The sequence below is a fragment of the Onychostruthus taczanowskii genome, unplaced genomic scaffold, assembly GCF_017590055.1.
Source record: "Onychostruthus taczanowskii isolate IOZ18803 unplaced genomic scaffold, ASM1759005v1 scaffold53, whole genome shotgun sequence".
Lineage (NCBI taxonomy): Eukaryota > Metazoa > Chordata > Aves > Passeriformes > Passeridae > Onychostruthus > Onychostruthus taczanowskii.
In genome coordinates, this window is record NW_024502902.1 from 629,375 (window position 1) to 647,107 (window position 17,733).

General features: G+C 39.9%; 1 protein-coding gene across 10 annotated transcripts in view; it reads left to right on the forward strand.

Annotated features, from left to right (window-relative positions):
- Positions 1 to 1,767: 1,767 nt before the first annotated feature.
- Positions 1,768 to 17,733, forward strand: part of LOC121342415 (activating transcription factor 7 interacting protein) — a 75,948-nt gene continuing 59,982 nt past the window's right edge. For 4 of the 10 annotated variants that reach the window (XM_041416823.1, XM_041416821.1, XM_041416829.1 and 1 more), the window contains exons 1-2: positions 1,768 to 2,003; positions 3,515 to 3,619. The gene's annotated coding sequence lies outside the window, so the exon portion shown is untranslated. The other 6 variants (XM_041416830.1, XM_041416831.1, XM_041416824.1 and 3 more) reach the window with 4 other exon arrangements.

Consider the following 17,733-nt stretch of genomic DNA (forward strand, 5'->3'; position numbering starts at 1 on the left):
AAGACAGCTGAGGAAGATGCATGTTCCCATTTAAGTAGTTCAAGTTCCAGGCTAGTATCCCTTTTTAAAGCCGTGTTGCAGATATTTTTGCAACTTAACGTGCATGTGTACATTTCCTTGTTCCATACTGGCGTGCAATGGAAACACATAGCAGAGAGATGGGCAAGCCACTGGGAATGGCTGACTAAATGGCTAACTAAACCACTGCCCCTCAATCCATGGAGGAATACCTTCAGTGCAGGTAACTCAGTGTGTAGCTGCAGTGCAGCTGCAGACTGAGCTCTGGGAGGCAGGAGCCCCAGAGAGGCAAGAGGCTGTGAACTGGTGGCACAACAATGGAAGCAAAGGGCCTGTGGCATTGGCCATGTGATCGGGACACTCAGAGACATGGCAGGAGCCAAGGACTCGGCTGGAACTCCTCAGACTGTAGTGCACGTAGAATGGGAGGGTATAAAACCCCAGGGCTTTCTTTGTTCAGGATCCCTTCTCCAAGGCACCAACTCCAGCTCTTATTCTGTTGTTGCACTGTGATTTTATTATTCTAAGGATCTAGATATTGGAGATTCTGCTATGGGAAACTTGGGGCCAACCAGTAGGGAAACCTGGTCTGACTGTGAGAGTGTGGTGAGGGCAGGGAGTCGAGGGGGGCACCCATCGGTTGCTGGAGTCGTGAATGCGAAGCAGCTTCAGTCCCAGCTTTGGTGGTGCGAGTGTGGCTGCCAGAGTGGTTCCTGGACAGTCACACAGGAAGGTTTCCTTAGCCCATCCACCGAGCACACCTGACGGGACTCTTTACAATGGCTGTGTATAGATACTGTTTCATGACATATGTGCACAGAGAAACCTATTGGTCAGCCTGGTCCATAGAGGACAGATGAAAATTTTATCCATATTTAGCTTAATTTTCAAGAAAACAAATAAAAATGCTGGTTTTCACATCTTCAATTCAGAAAGATTGTGACCTTTCTTTGCCTTAAAAGGGAGAGGACAGGATTCTCCACTACCAACTTAGTAGGTGACTGGTACTTCTGCTGAGAAGTCTACACATGCTGTCATGGTTTCTTGTGTACCTAAGGACACAGCCATGGGTCTCTCTCCTAGACCTGACCCATGCTCATGGCACAGACCACCTGCTGCTCAGTTCTGCCTTTGCCTGTGGTACAAAGAACACCATGTTCTAGCACATGTCAAGCGTGTGTTTTTTCTCCCCCATGCCTGAGGCAGAAATGGAGGGTGGACGGGGAATAACCACTTGTGGTTTTGACCTGAAGCTCGCCCAGGATAACCCATGTGCTTCAGATTCACCTAAAAGCAGAGCAAACAGGCGCCGTTTGGTTTCTTGGCACTCTTGAACCTCAATGCGCATTATCAAACAACTCCAAACCTCTGGGTTTTGGTCAGGCAGAGCCCTAGCCCAGAAGCGGGACACGAGGTGAGATAAGGGATGAACAGCAAGCATTGCAGGTCACTGATAATGCAGCATGGCGGATTGCAGGCGGGCTTTCGAAGGTGCCAGAGAGGCTGCAGGGCCACACAGCCCGGAGCTCCTGTGGCGGGAAGCTGCGAGAGGAAGGGCGGAAGGAAGGCAGAGCCGGCTGCTCCCGGCACCGCCCTTCGGTGCGCCACCGCGCCCCCTAGCGGCAGCGGCCGCAGCGCCCCGGCGCTTAATGCGCCTACCCTTGCACGGCTGCGCGCCAAGGGGCGGGGCCACTGCTCATTTGAATATCACGGAGTCTTATTTGCATGTCACCAAGATGGCCGGCCCCGCGATTGGCCGATTCTGGAGCAGCCCCCCACTGCCGGCCCCTGTGCCCACGGAGGGGGCGGGGCCAACCGAGAGAGGGGAGGAGACACGGGGCTCATTTGCATAGCGGCCCGGCGTGTGCGGCGGGGGGAGGCGGCGTTGGCGCCTGGAGCGCGTTGCGAGTTTGACTCCACAGCGGCGGCGGTGGCGGTAGGGGCGGCTGCTCGGGCGGGAGCTGCCGCGGGACGCGAGGGCGCAGGTACCGCGGGGCGCCTTTGGAACGCGGGGGTCGGGCGGGCAGGGCACAGCGGCGGCTGTGCTCGCTGCTCCGCGCGGCGGCGGCGGCTGCAGCGGCTGCAACAACAGTGCGCATGCGCCGGGAAGCTGCAGCTCTGTACGCGCGCATGCATGGGAGCACGTGACCCGGCTCCAGTGCAGCGGCGGTGGCGCGCGTGCGCGTCCCCGTTGCTTTCGCGCGGCGGCGGCGGCGGTGGCGGCGCGGGCACAGGTGGGTCTGACGGGGGCGCGCACCGGCAGCAGCGGGCACCCGCCTGGGCGCGACCCGCCTCACGCGGCCTGGGCGAGGCGAGGCGAGGCGACGGCGCGTGTTTGGGTGGGACAGGGGCGCGTCCGGCGCCTCGAGAGCGTTTCCTCGCTCCCTGCTGGAAATGGGGTGGCGTGGCCTGGGTGCTGCTGGGCGCCGCCGGGAAGGGCCGCACCGGCACGGCGGGCGTGGGACGTCGCAGCGCATGGACTGCGGAAGCAACGGCGGGAAACTGTTGGTGGTGTTCCTACGCTGGCAGGCACCAGGGCACGATTTTTGTTCTTTATGGATATGTTTGTTCATTGGAAACCAGATAGTTTCTGTAAGGGAACAGAGAAGGCCGAGTTGTGCTTACTTGTGTGATGCTAGCAGTAAGCAAGGCCCAAGTGGTTCCTCGAGGTGTCATGGTCGCCCACATCAGGCAACATGGCAAAAAGAGTTTAAGCCATGTGCTAAGTTAAACAAGGCACACTGGAACATCTCCTCTTCCTTAAGCTTAAGTATTTTAAATATCGAAACTTTTCACAGTTAAATGCTTTTTTCTTTAATTCTGAGGCCTGGTGTAGCTCTGCCCTTGAGTAATTTGTTACTCGAGCAAATCCATCTTTCTGGATTTCTCAGTCGTTGGCAGATGTTCACTGGAAATGCTGATAGTAGGGTATTTTGTTGCTTAACAGTAATCTTGAAATCGTTCTAAGTAGTGTCACATGACTACAATCCTTACTGTACATAGACTTACTGGAAAAGTTGGATGAAAATGTTGATGGAAAAGTACCTGCTTAAAATAAAGGGGTGAACAGCTCTGCTATTTTAGGAAGCAGTCAGCTTAAAAATGCAGGCTTCGGTCACACAAAAACGTCACGCATCTAGATGTTTACTGTGTTAACCAGCAGAAGGAAGCGCATGTTAATAGGTATGTTTGTTTAATATCCCAAATTATACAAGGAAATGCAGCATTATTATGAATACATTTATTAGAACTTAATTCTGCAAGATCAGAATATTTTACAAGCAGGCTATTTGTTTCTTTTTTGCAAGTTAAAATATATGTTTGCGCTCCCTGTAGTTCATAATGTGTTCATATTTTCAAAAACACGAATGTGAAGAATGTTCTTAATCTCTACTTAAATGTGGGATTAATAAGTTAAATATGAAATCTGTACACAACCATCAACTCTCCGTGTAAAAAAATAAGTGGTTTTCTAATTAGGTGCTGGTTTTTGCAGTCCTACAGAAAGGTATGAAGGAGAGTGTTGCTGCAGATATTAAGAATTTCTTGGAGGAGAAGAAACCAAGCACAAAAACCACTGCTGTTTGATACGTGATCTTGGGTAGGTAATTTCTCAAGTTTCAGATCTGTGAAATGGGGCTGATGGTTTTGTCAGGCCAATTGTAAAATAAATTTGCTAATAACTGCATGAAGATCTATGCAATTAATGCATCGTGGTAACTGCACCCACTATTTATTGTTAATATATGGCAATTATTATTTTATATGCTCCAGAAGTGCCAGATTAAATTTCTGTATATATATAATCTAGAGAGCATTATATTAATAATTTTAGATTCTTGTTACATTTTTAGTTTAGAGAACTTAGGACATTGCTTGGAGTAAACAGTGTTTTTATCAGCTGCAACCTTCCTACCAACTGTAGCAGTGCTGAGCTGATGCTTTCTGTGATAATATAGAACAGCCTTGTATTTAGCAAGAGTATCTTGCATGTTGTGTAGACTTGAAACTAATAACAGCAGCATTCCTTCGTAAAATAATGCAACAGTAATTATATGTATCAATTTAAATAGTTACTTTGATGTTTTTTTTGTGAGACCATTTATCTTCTACCCCATTTGAAGTCTGTTTTCAAGAAATGCTGATTGTAGTAGATACATCTGTTTTTGCCACTTTTCCTGTATGTTTATAAGCTGTAGCTTGTATTATTGTGCTGATTTCGCAAACTTAAAATATCAACATTAACTATAGTGTGTGAATTTTTATATAAAAGCTCCTTTAGTAATGCTTCCCTTGGGGACATAAAACACACGAAGTATATGCTTTCCTACCATCATGGAAGGTGATTTTGCCAGCCAAGAAGGAGCCTGAGCAACTTAATAAAAATTGCTAGTTAATAACTGAATTTTTAAATACTGATTTTACAGAATTCAGTGCAAACAGAAATATTCTAAATTCAATGAATTCTAAAATACTGATTGGTTGTTACTAACTGGGTTTTAATTTTCCATGTATTTTGCATGTGTTTTCTGGTACAAACTAGTAATATTTTCATCAGGAAAAGGAGCTGACTAAGCCAAATCACTGCATTTTGTTTTCAAAATCAGGGAATAAAATCTCATTTCTCAGTATCTAGATGTTCTAATGATGTAGTAACTATTTATCAGATTTATCTCAACTTAATTGTCAGAAACTCTGCATATGGCAAAAATGTCAAGTTCATTAATTAATTAAGTTGATTAATTAAGCACATCCTTTAAACCAGTATGTTGTTCTTACTTCATAGTTTGCATTTAATGCTTTCTTTTTTCCTATCTGTTGTACTCCTGGATTTTTTTTTGTATTACGGATTAGTTCCATCTTTACATTATGATTTTATTTTGGCAATAACGGCAATGATATGCATTCATCACAGTTGTAATAAGGGGTAATAAATGAAGAAAATAAGTTACAAGTTACAAAACTGTTATGATATGTGAATATGGGGAGTTGGGGTTTTTTTCCCCTCCCTGATATATTTTTATTTAATACTGCTCTTCAGTGCAATGAAATCTAATGTTATTTTTGAGAAACATCTCTCATTGGTCTCCTTGGTTTTCTCTAGTACATGACAGTACTCTGAGAGCTTGAACTAGTCAGACAAAATACGTGGGAGTTCGTAAACTGGTCAAGATAAATGCTGCTTTCATTATGTATATTTTTAGTCCTGGTGTTTCAGTTCTACTCACTGCACTGTGTGTACTGCATGAAAAAATTCTCCTAGTTCCACTGTACTGTAAGAAGCTGTTTATCAAGCTGCAGTGACTTATCCAAATACAGGATGGAGAGTAAGATAGGGCTGTTGTGTGTGGCAAATTTTTTCTGTTGGTTTTTTGATAGCTCATTAAAAGCAAAAAGTTGTCTTTTAAGGTGATATTTTTCTTGTCAAGTTAGATAACTGTAGAATGTCTTAATATCTGAATATGGTTTAGATTATGAATAGCGTAATACATAATATTCAAAATTTCTCTACTGTGGCCTTGGTTTAGATACTAAAGCCTACTGGATGATACCAAAGAAAGTAACTTAAAATATTTTTAATAGTTGATTAGGGAAGATCTGGAACATTGATTGTGTCAACTTTTGAGTTCTGGTTATCCTCTTAAGAGAATAAGTTTACATGGAATTGTGGGAATCTTAGTTTTTACTTGCCTGAAAAGAGTATGTGTATTGTTGGTAGCATTTTGATGTTCTCCATTTTTTCTTCATGTTCAGATTTTTTAAATCTTTCTCCATTTTGTATTTGTATAGCAATGGCAGTCAAATTCTTGACTTTGTATGTACAGCGTTTAAATTTTTGAAAACATCTAGCTGAAGTACAACATCAGTCTAGAGATAAGAGTATATAAGTGAGCATCATTAGTTGTAGGTATAAAGTACTGATATTTGTTATCTAGAAACTAGATCTTCAGAATGCATTAGTATTTTTTTACTGTGGTGAACAATTGAAGTATGATGCAGAAAGGGGAATCTGTTTTGTTAGTTTGGAGGGGGTTTTTTTAATCCTAAACTGCATATTCTGGTTTTAATCAACGTTCTAGTTCTTAGTACTGTTTTTCCTTGACTGTTTGGAGGTATATATATATATATATATATATATATATATAGGCCAAAAAAGTATTCCAAAGTTGAAAGTAAACTTTTCAGTTACACATGACTTAGATGTAGCTTTGTATTCCATGCTTTTATCTGATGTTGTATTGGATAGCATTAAAAAAACCTGAATACTTAAGTGGAAAATAAATCATAATCATAGAATGGTTTGGGTTGGAAGGGACCTTAAAAATCATCTACTCCCAGCTACCTGCCCTGCCCTGTGTAGGGAGACCTTCCATTTGATCTGGTTGCTCAGACCCCCATCCAACCTGACCTTAAAAACTTAACATGGGTGAAGCATTCCCAATTTAACCACCTCACAATATAGTGCCTCACCACTCTCACATGAAAAGATTTTTCTTCGTAATACCTTATGTAAATCTACTGTTTCTTAGCTTGAAACCATTACTTTTTGATCTATAACTACGTGACCTTGTAAAAAGTTTCTTTTAAACTCTTTCGTAGATTCCTTTTATAAGCGCGGGAAGGTCTCTTAAGGTATCTACAGAGTCTTTACTTTTCCAAACTGAACAACCCCAGTTCTCTCAGCATTTCTTCTTGGGAGAGGTGATCCCTCTCCCTAATCATCTTGGTTGCCCACCTTTGGACTCGTTCCAACAGGTCCATGTTCTTTCAGTGCTGAGGACCCCAGAGCAGTGCAGGTGGGGTCTCAGCAGAGCAGGGAGGCAGAATCCTTTCCCTCAGTGTGTTCCCCAAGCTGCTCTGGATGCAGCCCAGGATAAAATTGCCTTTCTGGGCTGCAAGTTCACATTGCTGGGTCATGCCCAGTCCCGATCCACCTGCACCCCCAAGACCTTTACAGCAGGGCTGTTGACAATCTGTTCATCCCCCAGCCTGTACCAATACCAGGAGTTGTGCTTACATGCACCTTCTGCATTGCATGCACACATAAGTTTCAGGCTTGCGTAAAACTTAAAAATAATGTGGATACGTTTATTGAAGTGTCAATTACAAATTCTGCTAGGAGGACACGAGTCTAACAAGTTTATTTTTCTGGTTAAGCAGAAAAATTGCAATGCAGATACGTGGCAAAAATTTCAAATTGTGCCACAGCCCCAAAAAATTTTAAGAGAAATCTAATTTCTAGGACAGTAGTCCAGTTTTATGTGAACCTTGATTGCCAGTTGTTCTTAGTTCTTGGAAGACTTGTTGGTTTTCAGTAAATATAAAGCATAGTAAATATCAAGTACAATTATCAATTATTAATAATTACTAAATATTAATAATATTTGCAAAGTTTGTGAAAACAAACAGCTGGAGTGAGGAGAAGCTACCAGTGCTGGCAGTGACGGAGCTTTGAAATTGTGGAGCTTTGAAATTGTGTTGCTTTGGGGGAAAACTTGCTGTCAGTCAGTACATAGGCCAGTGTCCAGTGTTCACTTGCTTGGTGTAGTAAGGCACCAGTGCTAACCTGAATAAAAGGTAACAAGGCAATGTTTATAATCTGTAGGAAATGTGGATCCGCTAGTTCCATTGCTCACTCCTTATCTTTAGTACTGCTGGTGTATATTTTTTTTAATTGCCTGTATATTTAACAGCAAGTCTGCCCTTTCTTTTCCATGCCTCCCCATCTTTCAGGGTTTTTTTTGAAAGTAAAGACACTTGAGTAGGTGTAACAGAGCATGGTACTAACTATGTGGTATTAAATAGCTGCTTGATTTTCAGTTGTACGTCAGTTTGCATCCCATCATAGTGAAAGAATTCACAACTTTATGTAAGAGTATAAAGTGTGTTGTATAAATAGCTTTTATGTTTCTCTGGGAAAGCTCTTATTTGGGAAACAAAAGTAAACTATGCCTTTTGTTACATTTTGAGCTGTGCTTGTTACAAATGATTAAAAACTGTACATAGAAATTACTTACTAACTCTTATTTCTTTCATGAAAAGCATCAAATAATTTGAGAACTTAGGAAATTAGATGGCTGGGTGTAATGTATTGTAAAATGCATTTTTAAAAATATTTAGCTCAACTAATAGAAGAGAGTGTGTGATTGGTTATTATTTATTATATTAGTATAATTAATAATATTATTTTTATTACAATAAACAGATAATAGAGCAAAACCTGTATTAATTTAACTTTGTGTTAAACTTGTGTCTTTGGTTAACAACCCCCTTCTCCCCACCATAGGTTCTCAAACCAGTTCTTCAGGAACTGCTCTGTTACAAGATTCCATCAAAATTCCTTAAGTGATTCCAGATACAGCTTTTCTTTGAAAAACTTAGACAACAAGCTGCATTGCAGTCATAAAGAGATAGATTACTGCAAGGGATGAAGTTCTGGAATGTTCTTGCAATTTTGCTAGCTTTCTTGTAAAGTGAACATCCTTTTTTCCTCCCCAAGTAAAATTTCTATTGGGGAACTAATATTACAGACTATTTAGAAATGGAGAAGTAAATGGAGCGGTACAAAGCTGTACATTAATTTCTTAAGTGGATTGTTTTGGTTTGTTTGGTTTTTTTTTTTTTTTTAGAAGCATTGAAGTGAGCCTGCTCTTGAAAAGTATTCCCTAATGTTTGTCAGCTCTGTCCGTGATCTGGCTCTGGATCCATGACTGTTAATATGTGACATGAATTCATTAATTCTGAACTGCCTTGCAGTTGTGAGAAATTTGAAGCATGTTATACAAACCTGGATCACAGGCCTAGCAGGGCTGCCTCTTGCTCCTTTTTGGTTTGGTTTGATTTTCTCTTTACCAGTGGTGCTAGGAAGCTGCAGTGGTGCAGCTGTGCATTAACCACTTCCTGCCTGTCAAAGAAACCACTCCTCTGCTCACACGTACCCACCCCTTCCACCTCTGCAGTTTGTTGCGGTGTGGTAAAGACAGTGGTGTGCTTTGCTGTGTAAATGTTTTACCTTCTGCTTAGTTGTCACTGCCTGGCTTGAGTGAACGGTGCAGCCATCTTAGTCTTATTTTCAGTACAGCTGAGACAGAGCAGTTTCAGAATGGCTGAAGAAGTGTTTTTCAGTGTAGCAGTTCAGCTTGACTGTGTGCAAATGAACAGAGCTCTTACCACCACATGCTCCAGACCGTAGAGTGAGCACCAGCTCTACTCTGCTGAGAAACAATTTAAAACCTTGGTTAGGCATAGTTAAAACTAATTCTAAGTTATGTAAAATATGTTGCAATGCTGTTGTCTTTTTTTTTTTTTTTTTTTTTTTTTTTTTGTTTTTTGGTCAATTGTAATGGGTTTCGGTTTTTTGTTGATTTTTTGTTTGTGGTTTGGTTTGGTTGTTGGAGTTCAGTTTTCGTTTGGTTTTTTTGGCTTGTGCTTTTTTGGTTTTCTCTTTGCTTTCACACTGAATTAATTCACACATCTCTATCTTGTCTCAGTTACAGGATAGATTGGATTAAACAGGACAGGTCAAATACCATATCTGTCTTGCTACTAAAATGACTTTGTTTTGGCTTACTTTCTCAGCAGACCAGAAGAGCACTCATTCTGTGGTGTCCCTTTGTCAAATACTTTCCCCATACTTTTAAGTGAAAAATTAAATAAACTCTTTACAAACTTTATTAAATTTTTGTTACCAAGCAATTAGATTTGATTATCATGTTTTCAATGTGCAACTGTTCCAATGGTAGATAATTACAATGCCTATACAAATATATTAGAAAAACAATGATTATATAAATGTTAACTGTTTTGCAAGTAGCACTCATTTGCTACTCAAGAATAATACCACAAATTTTATGGAATTACAGCAAATAAGAAAATGGAAGTTTTGAGGTCTATTGCATAACTTCATTGAAATCTGAGTTTTGAAGTGTTAGTGGTCTAAATACATGGCCTCATGTATTTTGCTGTGTGGTACTGGTTGGTGACCTAGCTGTCCTCCTTAAAACTCATTAGAAGGTGCTGTTTGTGTTCTGGGAGATGAAGGTAGGAGAAAAGTAATGCTCAACTTTTTTTCACTGGGGAGTTGGACAACAGAAGAGAACAAAGAAGGCATTTTTGTTCATGACTGGACTGTCTATATAATTTTCTTGTTCTGTGTCTTATACCTAGTTCAGGTCTTCATGGGTTCATTCCCTAAGCTGCACATAAGTTAAACCAAGAGTAAGTAAACAGGAAGCTTTTGGAAGTTCTCCAGAAATACCAGGAGCAGCAGATGAGCTGGGTAACTCACCAGTGGGTAGCTCATAGTATTTCCTGGCTGAAGTTGAACTTGGTGCTAGGGCTGTGAAAGCTCATCTAAATGCCAACAAGTTTAGTCCTTTTTCGGAATTTCCACTTTCAGTGTAATCTATAACAAAGCACTTTGTGGTTAAATTAGTATTAAATATCTCTTCTCATATATTGTCTTACACAGTTAATGCCAACAGTGTTTATAAAGACACTGAATATTCTGTGCAGACATTTCATGTCAGATTCTCAGGAGATGTTGTTTCTCCATGTTTATTTTGTTAATTTGATAAAAAGAAATAAAGTCAGTAAAATACAGAGTTTTTAAGGTGAGATGGATTGGCGACTTCAATTAACAGTAAATTTCTAAGTAATTGGTTGTAGAATTTTTCTGCTTTAGGATAAGAGATAAGAGTAATGCAAATATGTGATCAGAAGTGATGAAAAGCAGGTAGTTACTTTTATTATTTTAATTGTTAGTGGAACTTTGTTTAGTGAATTTGATTTACACCAGATTTTAGTTCAGAGTGGCTTTTTCTGACTGGGTTAGATAGTTAACATCCTGGGAACATCTGAGTGCTTTCAAATGTTTGAAAATTCAAACCACAAATTCCAATCAAACACATTTATCTTGATAAAATTTGAAGTTTTGCCATATATTTACCTCATCTTTATAATGTAGATTAATAACGTAGTGCAACAATAATTTTTCTGGTTTTCTGCAAGATACTGAGTTATCCTTACCCCTAGTCCTGTGAATGATTACTGACATTTATGTGTTTAGTCAGTAACTGTTCATTAGTTCCAGATGTTAGTAACACACATTGTTCACGGGAAGCAGAAACATTTCATTCTTTGAGAACACCAAACTCCTGCTTTATAATCTCTGAAGGGGTTGAAATTTTATGTCTAAAATGTACTTCACCATACACATCCTGTGGTGGTTTGTTGGTTTTTTGGGAGTTGGGTTTTTGATTGGTTGGGGTTTTTTAAAGAAAACAGCAGGCATATAAATACTGCCCAGTGCTTTTGGTTTTGTTGATTTCAGTTTTCTCCACTAAACTCTGCTTTAATGGAAGTGTGAAAAGTAGAGTATTTTGGACAATCGCTATAAGGAGTGGTTTTTCATATGTATTACATTTGAATAAAATACTGTATTTTCAGACCATGTCTTTTATAGGAAGTCCTTGTCTTTTACAAAAAAAGTCCTTTTAGTGACTTCTTGTTGCCTATGTTTTTTTTTCTTTGAGCTGAGTAAGCTTACTCCCATTTCACAGAAAAGGTATGGAGTGATTGATTGCCAGAGCTCAGAGAAAAGCTCTTGTCTTTGTTTTCCTGTTTCCTTTGCTTTTTAACAGGCCATTTTGAACACAGAATTGAACAAAATTCTGAACAAAGTTTTGAACATCTCGATCTATTTTTGGAAGTGCTTTACAAAATGATTGACTGGCCCAACAGGGAGCCTGTAGTGTTTTGTTCTATGAACTGCATGGGTAGTGTGGTTTCGTTTGGGGTTTTGTTGGTTGGTTTTCTTGTTTCTTTCCTGAAGTAGATGTTGGAATGCTAAAAGTATGATAGGTTTTGCATATGGGATACATTCCCATTTTCAGAAATCCCAGTACATTGTAATGGGTTTTTATGGTAGTACTAGTAGCTGAAAGCATAATCTCTTTCTCTCTTCACTCCCATGGTGCTAATAGTTTGGGTCTTACTAGTCAAAAAGAAAATGAAAATCACCAATTTATGTGCAAAGGAACATGGTACTTGAGTGGATGCTGAAACACTCCCCTACTACCACCACTTTTATTAAATACATAAATTAGATGTTCATGCTTTGAATTAGAAATAGGTGCGTGTAATGAAGTAATGACTTCAACTGAATTGATTGCTCTGCAGTTTTAATGCAAGATGCGTTGTCAGACTGCAGTCAGTATTTTTGTGTCTGTGTATTCTAGAAAAATTAGCTTTGTACTGCTGATAGGTAAACTTGAAGGACAGACTATCAGGAGTTAAATAAATTTCTAAAAGGGTAGTGGTCTCAAATCTACCTGACTGTCCAAGAGAAATACAATTTCCAAAAGAAAACAAGTAGTTTACTCTGAAAAAGTATATAGATTCCTTTTTTTTTCCCCTTAAAAATGCTGTACTTTAAAAAAAAAATTTTCTTGTAATGAGTTTATTTTTCATTTATGCGCCAAATTATTTGGATTGTTTTTCATTCCCAAATCATAGTTGCTTGGAACCATGCTAACATGATTTGATGATTTTTATGTTCCTCTTAAAGTTCTGAATTGTCTCAATTTGCACAGTTGTATCATCTATTTTGATAGAAATTTCGGGAGCAAACAGTTTCAGGCAGGATTTGAAATGGACTGGAACAGACTGTTGAATGAATGCAATACTATTTAATACATGGATATCACTTTAAAACAGCCGACTTGTTTGGTTCTTTAGGTGGAAGTAAATGGTTACCAAGTTCTTAGAACTGTTTGGAATCTTAATAATGTTATGACTGTTATTAAACAGTTGAACTGCACCTTTATTTTTTAGCGGTAAAATTTAGTAGATTTTTTTTAAGCATGTACTGTCTTTGAAGGACTTATGAGTAAGCTGAATTTTTTTGCTGTCTTCCATCATCTTGCTTTTCAGATTGAGATCAGTCAGCTGTTTAGTAAATAACAAAATTTTGCATATAAATTTAAGTGAGAAAAATGTGGGAGTTTTGAAGTTGATGAAAATACTCATACTGAGGACTCCACATTTCTAGAAGAAAGGGGGTGCAACATATTATACGGTTATAGCCTGGAAGTTAGCCGGTTTAGACACTTCATCACCCCTTTTCTACAACAGAAAAGCAGATAGAATTATTTTCAGTCCTCCCTCCCCCATTTCCTGCCCTTCCTGTTCTTTCTGCTGATACAGGCTTCTGCTGTAAAATATCTTCAAGTAAACCACAGCAGCTAAGATAATGATTCAAATAAGACTGTTTTCCACTTCAGAAATGAGCACAATTGTGAGAAAATTTGGGGAATTATTAAAGTTTTAGTTGACTGAGTAGTATATTTCATCTGTTTTGTTTTGGAGAAGAAAGGTCAGGGGAAAGAATATTTTGGACTGGTTCAGCAGGCTCAGGGCCTTTCATTTTCATTTGCTCTGTGGTGGGTGTTTCTTATTTGTTTAAGATTTGTTGTTGTTTTGGTTTGGTTTGTTTTTTTTAGGTCAAGGTACTAGTGATTTCATCATGGTTGGATTTATGAGGTTTTTTCCTTTTATTTTAGACAAATTTTGTCAATGAAATGCTTCAATATTTAAAATTGTCTGGATTGGGGAAATAATTTTGTATGACTTTTTTTCACTAACTGTTTTGAGAGAACTGAATTGATATTTTCAGATACTGTCCTTGATTAGTACCTATTGAACCCATACAGTTAATAGTAGTTACTTTGACCACAGCTGGTCTTACTGCTTTTGACTGCCACATTTGCTCTTTAAGGTCACTTCTGGTGGCAGAGTAGGAAGTCGTTTACCTGTTGGGAGGGAGAGAACTGGCTCTGAGAATATAATAGCTTTCAGGCGTTTCCACCATCACGGGCAAAAGGTGGAAAAGGCAGGCATCATTTTGGCTTTTTCTGTAGTGTCAGTCACCGGAGAATTATGACTGAGTACATTATGATTTGTTGTCTCAGAGTCTCCTATTAAAAACAAATGACAAAACAAACAATGCTCCCCTCCCGCTCCCACCTTCCCCCCCCCCCCCCCCCCCCCGCCTCGGCGGGGGGTGGGGGGAAAGCCCAGGCTGGAAAGAAAACAAATCCCGCTCAAATCCCGTTCTCTGGAGGCTGCTGAAGGGTCCCTGAACTTGATGTGGGGTCGGCTGCGAGCCCTGTGCGCGGCAGACAGAGGCTGCCGCTGGTCAGGGGCTCAGCCCCTCTGCCCTGCCTAACCGAGCTGGTGCGTTTCTAACTCCCTAAGCAGTGGCTCCTCCTCTCTGTGAAAACGTTTTGTGTTTGAAACTGAGCTTTGTCATAGCCAGTGGTGTGAGAGGGAGGAAGGCACAGCCAGGGGGTGCGGGTGGCTCTGCCCGAACGTTCTGGAAGCGGGGTGGTGCTTCCCGCAGACTGCAGATGCAGCGCTCGCCCGCGGGGGCTGCCGGCAAGTTCAGGCATGGACTTCGCATAGCAGAATGGAGCCTGGAACAGAAAATGCTCCGAGGCTCGTATTTTTACAGTGTGTGTTTTACTGTGTTAAGAACAATACTGTTATTTCAGGTACTTGTGCATAACGCAGTGGAGCTGGGGGGAGGGGAGGAACATGGCTGTATTTGGGAAATCTAAGGGATTTAATTGATTTTATTTTTTTAAGCAGCACTGGTGCTCTTTCTTTTTAAGCTCAGAAGCTGTTAATCCGATGATTCATTCTGCAAGTGACAACAGAATCACTGAAAGATGTATTTTGCATGTGCTTAGATGCACTAGCATACATATATCAGTCTGAAACTACTGCAAATCCAAAGATATAGCTAACTTAAAAGGGATGTTAGTGATTGTCACTTTAATGTGACAGGCATTCTGGAAAAATAATTAGCTTTCCCTTACAAATCACTCTGGTGTTTTGGATTCAAAAGGTGAGGATAAATTATAACAAGTTAGGAGTACTTTGTATTGCTAAGTATTTTCAGATACAAAAGTAGTGTCTTGTTGACATTACAGATGAGCATATTGTGTTATGCTCAAATAACCTAGAACCAGCCATAATGAACAAATTATGCTTGCAGCCAAAATGGGACATATAATTTGACTGTATATAGCCTTGACACTGTTAAAGAGGAACAATGCAGGGAACTAGAGGAGGCCATGGGTAAAGCAGGCTCTTTTGGTCCTGAGATACTCTGCCATGTTCAGATTAATAATTGTCATCCCTGTCTCCATTACTTTGCTTTTTCACTAAATGGTGCTAAGCTGCAACTACAGCTGCCTATTGCTAAACGTGTAGCTAGCCAAACTTGATTTTTATTTAAGATTTCACAAATTTGTGTTTACAGCTAGTATAATAATGTACCTATTTGCATTGGTTCTTTCATACCCTGAGTTCTTGCAAGACTTATTTGCAAATTAATCATCCTTTATACACACACACTCACTTTTAAAGCCTGGCTTCTTTTTTCTTTCCCCCCAAAAAAGTACAGTGACTTTTAGAACAAACATTTTTCAAATGTAACTTATTCATTTATTTAATTGGACTTTGACTGGAAGAAAAAAGGTAAGAATTTTAAAATTGGGTATTAAAAGTCAAAGTGAGGCTGAAATCCCAGCTTCTGTCACTACGTGCCACTGTACCTTAGAGGTACTTGAAAAAATAATTATGGTTGAGAGATTTTTTTTCTTTTCCTCCTACACCTAACTAATTAAGAAAAAGTTAAATGTGAAATAGAGGCAACAAATTAAATGGCTGGACATGTTACTTGTCAGTATTAGGTTAAAAATAAATTTGTCTTACTTGGAACTAACATTTATTTCTTGTTGGAAATCTGCAAAATACTGGAAATACTAGGTTAAGAATACCTGGTTGCTGAGCATAGTATAATTTTTTTGGTGTTATTTCTATTACTAGACAATAACTGTGAGCAGTGTGTGTAGCATCCTACTTGAAACAGACTGCAAGGTGAAGTTTATTTTGCAGATGCTATTGTCAATTTTCTTTTATATGAACAATGAGAGCAGCACTTGACTTCTGACATGGATCTGGATTATTAGTAAGCAAATACCTAGAAAGGTATATTCTAGAACCCGTGGGGAGGGGCAAGGCTTTGCTCAGCAATATCCTGCTGCAATTTAGTCTTGAAATCAGGCCCCTTTATGTAAATTTTTACTGGCGCCAGCTAGCTGTAACTGCAGTCTGGCTCCGTGTCGGCAGCAGCTAACATGTGTCATGGACTTCTTCACACTGGCTGCGGGAGCACTCTGGTTTCCGGGCAGAAAAAGCAGCACTGATGAATGTGAAAAGATGTACAAAGGAATCTAGGTGTAATTAGATTGCTAGTAAGTGAAAATTCTGAGGGAATTTCAGCTTCTTGGTTTTTTGGGTTTTTTTTCCCCAGTGTGCTGTCTTGCGCTGTGCTGTAATAAATCTTAGCCTGTTGGTACTACTGTGTGGTATGTGGGAGGAACTTCACTGCACATAGTTGCTGCAGCACTAATAGTTGGCAGCACAGAAGGCAGTACAAAGAGTAAAACTGGAGGCACTTGCAGTTGCAACAGTGTCCTTAGAGGCTGTGGCATGCTCACTGAGCTGCAGGGGCACTCTGACGCATACAGCTACTATGTGGAGAAGTAGAAATTCCAGCAGGCTTCAAGGAACAGATGTAGGCTACTAGCTGAGAGGTGTAACAGCATAGCTCAGGCTGGCTGCAAACCAGTACTCATGCTGCTGTGTAAACAAAACAAGATCTTAGTATCAAGATGGCCGACCTGGAAGTCTACTTGTAGCTCATAGTACTTAGCTAAATGAGCTGCATGTCAGCGGCTTACTCAGAGGAGGAAGCTCATTTTGCACGTGCCATCTTCTCAGCAGGTAAGAGAATCAACTATTTTTCTGCATTCATGTTTTAGAGGACTTGGAAATTAATTTTTCATTTAGGTCCCACCCCCATACTTTGGCACAATGCCAGGAATTAAATTTCAATGTAAGTGGCATTTTCTGGGAAACCCAAAAGCCATTTGTTCTGGTTGTAATTATATTAGGGCTGCTGTTTTTAGGGGGAATGTTACCCAGAAATTATTGTAGACTATTTACTTTAGTAAAACTAAGTAGTTAAAAAATATTCAAAATTTCAGTATGTAGTTTTTGTTGGCAATGTTACTGCTTTTGTTTGATTCAAACCTCTACTGTTTTGCTAGTGTGTTATTTTTGTCTCTATAGTGACACTGGTTGATGCACATGGAGGCTTAGCAATAGTGAGAGCTTACCCTGGAGGGGGTGCAGAATTGACAAAGTTGAATTCACCAATTGTGTTTTGGCTTTGTGGTGTTATGAAGAGTCTTTGTTATTCTGGTTGTAGCTTGAATATTCTTCTTGTTGAGATTGCAAGGCTGTTAAAGCAAATAGATACTGAACTGTTATCCATGTATCTTTTAGTATATATACCTTCTTAAATGCCTATATGTACATTATTAAAAGCTGTAAGAAGGGAACTAAATCAGAATATGGTCTTTTTATTATCTCTCCCCCTTATAAGACAATAACTTTGCCTTAAGGCAGGACATTTTAACAGAATTGAAGTATTGCTAATTACATAATATGCTCCATTGTGGTTATGCATGTAGTGCATGAAATGGCTGCATGGGGCAGATGTGCTAGCTGTGCACAAATACATTTGTTTTGTTTCTATTTTACACGTCGAAGTAATGACAGCATGGAAGACTGGGAAGGAGA